Raw genomic sequence first — 7,771 nt, forward strand, 5'->3', positions numbered from 1 at the left:
TGCGATCATGTAGGAAAGCTTGGATAATCACTGAACAATTAAATACTGATAATAGTGATGAGGCAGACTCTGACAGTGACGAGACAGAGTGACGATTCAGAGGAAAACATGTCGAAAAAATTTGTCGGGCATGCTTTGGCGGCAGCTAGCGGTAGAGAAAGTTAAAGGTAATCGCAACACAAGAAAACAACGAAAATTTGGAATCGCAGCGAACATGTTAATGAGCTTTATACGGTAACCCATACTCCTTAAAATACATTGCGTTCTATAGCCCGATGCGCCTTATGTATGAACAAAAAACTAATCAAAGCAATTTATTGACAGTGCGCCTTATAATCAGATGCGCTTTATGGTCCGTAAAATACGGTAATAGGGAAACGCACATTAATACCTACAAGGCAACAATATCTAAAGCAGAATAATCTATAATAGCTAAGTATTAGAACTAAGGACATAAAAGTCAAATACGCAGAAAAATCCACGACCGAATAAGATCTTAAGTCGTCTGAAAATGGTCTAAACCTGTTGGAATAACATAAATTTATCGGAATAAGGCGTAGTATGTATTTTGTGGCCATTTAGGTCTTAAATCCGATGGGTTTACGACTTTTTCCGATTGTAACATTATTACCACTATTAGGTATTAGTCCTTTTTGTCTTATTCCGAACTGTGTTTTATTTCAACGTTTATGTTGTTCTGACGTCGGTCCCGCGGGTCGGAGACCGTCAATAGCGCTAAAACGTCGTATATACCAGTGGTTCTCAACCTTTTTATAGTATACGGACCGGTAAAATTTTAAAACAGATTTTGCGGACCGGTGGACATTCAAAATCAAAATCAACCCAAAATTTTATAACGCAACAGTATGCAACTCAAACACTTCTTAGCTTCACATACGACTGGTCTTAAAGTTTAGGACAGCGGTTCTTAACCAGGGTTCGATCAAACCCTTGGGGTTCGACGCAGCTGTTTCAAGGGTTCGGCGAAAACGTCCTCTGAAACATAAATGCTAATATTTCAAGTTAAATTCGAATCTCTTTTATGTGCCAAAGTGTCATGTAACGTTATGAGTTGAAAGTTTGGCCAATTTAACCTACATAAATGCAAGTTTATGATTTGATTATGCCCAGTTTCAGCTGCTAGGAGGAAGAAACGAGTACTGAATGAAAATTTGGGGTTCGACGAACGCTTGCATAATAACATAGGGGTTCGACATGTGACTAAAAGTTAAGAACCACTGGTTTCAGACTTAAACGAGTTGTAGCCTACTTTTAAACAGTTAGCCAAAACAGTTTTGCAGCATTGTGACGTAATTGAAGTCAAAAGTAGACCATTAACTCCATGTTACGTCACAATACTGCAAATTACGGAGCTGGTGAAATTCTAAATTTGGTGGATAAGCCTTCAACATCTTGAATTTTGCAATTGAGATATAAAATTATAATATATTTGGCGGACTGGCAGGAAAGTTGACGCGGACCGACAAACAATATCAAATAAAGGTGGTCTTAAAACATATTTAATTGTAATATTTTTGATGTGTTATTTGTCGCGCTGTATAAACGTAGTGTTATAAGCCTACCTATAGCCATACAACGACCAGCAAGATGCTTGAATTGCTGAAACTGCCATCACCAAGACACCCAGTATTGCAATACTTTGCAGTTTCTCGGCAACAACCGATCCGAAAGTTGTACTTGTTCCAGTTCCATATTTCGGTATACTAAAAATTTTTTTCATGAGGTATGTTTCTTTTTAATAAACCATGCAAACAAAAAGATTCAGACATCACTGTAACAAGTCATCATAATGTGACATCATATTCAGGAGCGGAACCAAGTATAACTAAAAATAAACACGTTTCTTTGAAGTAGCCTAAACACGTTACCTTTGGTTATAACCAGCGCGAGTGCAATTTTCGCCGCAACGTAGTTCGATCCCGAACGTAGTGAAATCATCTTGTACATCTCCGTAAAGTAACCAAAATGCGGGATACCGCGCTCCGGAAGCAATCGCGGAAAGCGAACCAACGAACATCAAGACCCAATCTATCAACGTCGCATATCGATGCTAAAACGAAGTCAAAATTTACACGTTCAGTCAAAATTTGTCAAAATTATTTTAAGTCAGAGTCGAATATAAATGCAAATAAATTCTTTACAAAACGAAAAAATCAACTGTAAGTTAACTTTTTAAAATTGTCGTTCAGTTTTGTTAAATTTGTCGTTAAATTTTATCAAAAAAATATAGTTTTGATTCATATTCAACGACATTTTAATAGTACTATATCTTCAATAGAGCAAAATATGGTATACGCGAGAAGAGTTAACCACCGAAGTCTCTCTGATTTGGACACATGTGTTGAACAGTATTTGCTGCATTTTTTCGCGTGTGATTTGCAATTGCCTAAATCCTATTTCAAAAACTGGGTATACGTTTTTCTAATTTGGCATTTTTATAGTTGTTTGTCTTTTTGAAATGACAAAAATATCAACATGAGTATTTCCAGGAGTTTTTTTTTTGCATTAGCCTGAAAAATTACTGATTTGTTTTGCACCGGTAATCAGTAAAACATCAAAAACGTGCGGTTAACCACGCCAAGACACTAATGCAGCACTTCAAACAACAGTATGTTGTTTAAATCAATGTATTTCTAAAATGGTCAAAATTTTGTCAAAATAAATTATTTTTAGGTCAAAACTTGTCAAAATTTAAATTTTTCAGGTCAAAATTTTCAATTTTTTTGGTCAAAAAATAATCGCCCTAGTCATGAATAATTTGTAGTTTAATGACTCTAACTTGCGTTACATGATAAACTAGTATCTTGCATAAATGTCATATCAAAATACGTTTTTAACGACAATTAGGTGAGTCTATAAATATTTTACATTTAACTAGTTGGATTTTTGAAAGATTTTTCTTATTTTTATACACCTTTGCTTTTTAACGGAACGCTATAGTGACTAAACTGCATCTTCATTGTTGAGCACATAACACGAAACTTTCAAAGCTTTCTAAAAATTCAAATAGCTTAATTCGTTTAGGGCTATATAGTTACCAGTTGGTGGAACTTCAGTTCAGTATTGCCAATTGTTTCCTTTTTTTGATTAAACGCCATTTAAGGATAATAAACGTTACTTTGCAAAGCAAAATTTAATTTATAAGTTGAAGACAAAACACTGCCTTAACCAATTTTAAATGTAATGGTTGTCGTACGGACAGTTAACTTGCTACAGTATTGTGTCATTTGCAATCGTGCTCAGAAAACGTGATCAACGTACATTATCGTTTTAGGTTTAGGTTGCGTGAAGCAAATTAGTAGTTAAATTTATTTTAATAGTTACACTTGTGTTTGTTTTTTTTTGGTGGGGGGGGGGGGGGCAAACAACTATTTTTGCCTAATTTATTATACAAAAGGTGGCTGTTTTTTTACCTAAAAGTAAGGTCAAAATTTACACAATATTTCTAAAAATCACTTTCAACGTCGACTAGCTATACAGAGTTCTTTGCGGTACGTGGTGTGTAATAGAGGTTTCGATGCTACATTGTTTACACAGACAATCAGAAATCTTGGGTCATTTTGACTAAATTTACACTGCAAAAAAACTTACCTTCTTCTAATCTACTGGACTATGGGGCGCCGTTTGGAAAAAAACAAATACGCTTCTACGGACAACTTTTTTGTCCGATTTAGCTTAAATCGAACTGAAAATTTGTCCGATTTAAATTAAATCGGACAAAATTTAAATCGGACAAATTTTCTGTCCTATTTAATTTAAAGGTACAGATTATATTCCGATTTAAGCTAAATTGGACAAAATTCCTTTCCGATTTAAATTTTGTCCGATTTAGCTTAAATCGGAATATAATTTGTCCCTTTAAATTAAATCGGACAGAAAATTTGTCCGATTTAAATTTTGTCTGATTTAAATTAAATCGGACAAAATTTCATTACGATATAACTTTTACGCGAGTTGTTTATAGGGCGTATCAAAATTAATAAAGTTCTGCCTTGAATTAGAACCAGGCTTATTGTTGTCATTATTTATTTCTAAATATTTTTTTTGGTATAGATTTAAGACTATATGCATTATAGATTCTAGTTTAGATATATTTTTTAGATTCCACTACATAACTGTTCATTCAACACATATTATTTGGGTTAGGGTGTGCGTTAGCGTTTGGGTGTATGTGTCAAGGATCAGAACAAATATAATTTCCATTAATAATTGTTTTCGACTCGTGGGTAAGATTCTAGACCAGGGATGGCGAGCCACTGTCCCCACCACAGATTTTTAATGACACACTAATCTCTCTAAAAATACCAAAATGTTTTCAATATTTTTTTATAAAAGGATTAATATAAAAAGTGTTTTAGGGTGGTGAGTAGGCCTAAATTAAAGGCACTTCAACAAATGTGCACAGAAAGGCTTTTGTTTATTGCTGTAAAACGTAAAGGGTGGGAATCCTTTAAGAAAAATGAAGAGTTTGCAGACTAAAAGTTAAAAAACTCTGGTTAAAGCAAGAAACCATGATAAAAAATCTTTCTGCTGAAATGCTGCAGCATTTGTTAACTATTTAGCTTCTTACTATTTCTGAGAATCCGAATTTGGAAATTATCTAAAAACCTTGAATTACCAAGACAGACAATAACACTTAAAACGACGCAGCAGAAGAGTTTGCATAAAATTAGCAAATAATTAAATATATGACCCACTTGATCATTTTGTAAGGATTAAGGTCGTGTTTGTGACCCGCGCGATGAAAAGTTCGCCATCCCTGTTCTAGACCAATGCGTAAAAATTCAAAAATAGCAATGTTTCATGAAATAGACAATCTTCGATCTAAATCACCAAGCAATACAATTGATGCAACATATTTATTGATTTTTTTACTAAATTGTTCTATAAAAATATAGATATAATTTAATGTAATTCTAAATATTTACTGTTGGAAAAACATGGCAACTATGCTGATTTGTGTTTAGGCATGGGTAAGTTGTTCTCTTGAATGTCATTAAAATTTATTATCTTTCTTTATAACTGCACTGATTTTGTCAATAAATGGTATGTCTGGCGAGTTTGAAAGAACATATAACTGAAGCTGATAATGAGCTTGCTGCTGTAATAATGAAATCAATTCATCAAACATCGCAAGAAATAATTCAAAAATGTGCGAGTAATAATTATATTTTTTATTACAATAAAAAAAAAATCAAATTGCAACCAAAATGTTAGCAATATACTACCATATTTACCTCAAAAATTGAGCGAATACACATCTTATAATAAACATGTAACAGAAAAAAATAGTGAATAAAACAAAATGATTCTGTTAACCAACACTGCATTAAAGTACAATTAAATATGGGAAACATTGCAGGACCCAAAAGAATTTTAACCATATATTGAAGATAAGTTAGCGACACAAAAGTGGTTTCTTTGCATCTGCAGAACGATGTTCTCCAATTGAAAAGTCCAAGTAAAGGTAACTATTGCTGCGCAACAGACAAAGCAAAATCACTTTTCTGGCAAAACTCGAACTTTAAAACCCCCAAATTGGTTTGTTCATATGTAAAATAAATGTTTTATAGATATTAGTGTTAATGCTATTTGAAAAATATTGAACTATCAAAATATACAATGTATTTGATCTACAGACCATTGTCCGAAAAACTCCAGCTTGGTTAAACTGGGATGGGGATGATGACTTTAAATCTGTAGGAGATTTGTTTAGAGTCTATTGAAGAGTTGAAAAAGGTAATTAATCAAGATGAAGTAAACCTGATCAATGTAACAAGACATTGTATACTTGAATGTGCTGTTTAAATCCTTGTAAGGGCTGCATCCTGAAGTTGGAGGACTGGATTAAACACTAACTCTAAAAAATTGTTGTTCATGCAACTTCATGTGCAACAAGGTGGCCCGTATTAGAAGGATAAAGCCTAGTAAAAACAAAAAAATATAGTTACAGGATAATAGATAAGAACCCGCCACTATTTGTAACCATGTCAATTCACTATTATATGCAGCTCTTTATTAAACTACTGATTTTAAAATGCGGCTTGCAAGCTAAAAAGTTTGCCAACTGAATTGGTTTACCCAAACTATTATATTCATACCAAAATCATGTGCTTGCTGTTTTTGCCAAACATTAAAGCAATTATGCAAGCAAGTCCACATTGATTTACTAGAAATAAACCGTAAATGTTATTACATTGCAAAACGCATGCAGCCCGCATAGAAGGGTGACACTAGCGTTAACTTAGCATTCTGGGTTTCTGTGTAGTTCATTTCTAACAATATATAAATGTTTTTTATAGATGGAGAATCGGAAATTTGTTTGGAGGCAATTCTAATATTTGCTACTGGTGCTGTCCAGGTACTGCCACTGGGGTTTGACCCTCATTTCCTAATGATACAAAATACCCTTTGGTCAACACATTCTGCAATGTGTTGACAATTGCTTGGGGAAATAGAGATTTTAAACTCCCCTGGATTTGGTGTTACATAAATCTGCGTTGTTTTTCATTAAATAAACACCAATCATAGATTTGTACAGATTTTTTTATTTTATAGTCTACTCTAGAGAAGGGCAAGCCAACAAAATGCTACTTTTACTCAAGTTACACATCTATAGCATTATTGAATGTCAAAATAAATTTGTCGTTAAGTATAAAATAATATTTGTTGCTACGAATTGAAGACTTAACTTATATAATATGTTTTCCGCAAGGATTTCATTAAGGCTTGAATTGTGCGATCAAATATTGGACATTCAAAGAGTTAAATCATCAATATTCCTTGTTTTTGGCAAAATGGTGTCATTGTTATCAATATTAAATGAAGGGCCCAGGCTCTGCAGTTGTAGTAGCTGGTACCTTCATGCAATACAGTTCCAGTGGTGTGTGGTACGTTCAGTGGACCATAGATAATTGTTTATACTATGCGAAGACAAAAAATATCTATGCTGTTTGTTGGATCAAGCAACAACTGCTCCTCCAGATAATTAGATTCATTCACAAAATGCTTAACTACTTGATAAATTTGAATCGTATTTAATCTCATGATAAAAATAACAACATATTATGTTAATGTTGATGGTCAACTAGGAATGCAGGGAGTCTAACGGACCCACATCGGAGTTTTATGAACTGAATTCAGGCGTAACCAAACCTGAAACGAGTGTTTTGGGATCACTCAAACCTTTCCAGAACCCGCACCGGTTTGAAAAACGGTTTACTGCAACATGATGTCAAAACACATAATTATTTTAAGTTTTCTTTTGCCCCCAGAAGTATATTAATGTAGAATGGTGTGGACTGTCGATAACATAAGCTATAAAATATTACCTATTTTTATTATGCTTTTCATTTAAAGTGTATGATGCGATAAATATGCTTTCTACCTATGTTATAAAAACTTGGATTAGACAAAAAATGTGTAAAAGGCAACAGTAAAAGGGCGAAAGATTAAAACATTGCCAATTCTTGTTCTTGTTTATTTTTCATGGGACACTTTCATAATTGTTTTATTTTTGCCCCCTTCAATACTTATTTTTTACGCGTTATATTTAACATGGCGTTCTATAATTTGATATATGTTATAACCGGTATAGACCATCAGTTTTTGTGTACATTTAACAGTGGTAAACCCAAAGTCAAACATTTTGACTCCCTGCAGCCTGCATATAGGAATGTTAGGGACTACAAATCAAAAAAACATTTAAAAAAAAGGGTATTTTAAATAGATTTAACAAGCCTATACTAAA

General features: G+C 33.4%; 1 long non-coding RNA gene across 1 annotated transcript; it reads left to right on the forward strand.

The window, feature by feature from the left end:
• Window positions 1-4,899: 4,899 nt before the first annotated feature.
• LOC146160560 (uncharacterized) lies at window positions 4,900-6,553 on the forward strand. The gene is made up of 3 exons (XR_014494698.1): window positions 4,900-4,994; window positions 5,661-5,760; window positions 6,324-6,553. It is a non-coding gene; the product is annotated as an uncharacterized LOC146160560 (long non-coding RNA).
• Window positions 6,554-7,771: the final 1,218 nt, after the last annotated feature.

The sequence above is a fragment of the Ascidiella aspersa genome, chromosome 3 (genome assembly GCF_963924565.1).
Source record: "Ascidiella aspersa chromosome 3, kaAscAspe10.2, whole genome shotgun sequence".
In the NCBI taxonomy this organism is placed as follows: Eukaryota; Metazoa; Chordata; class Ascidiacea; order Phlebobranchia; family Ascidiidae; genus Ascidiella; species Ascidiella aspersa.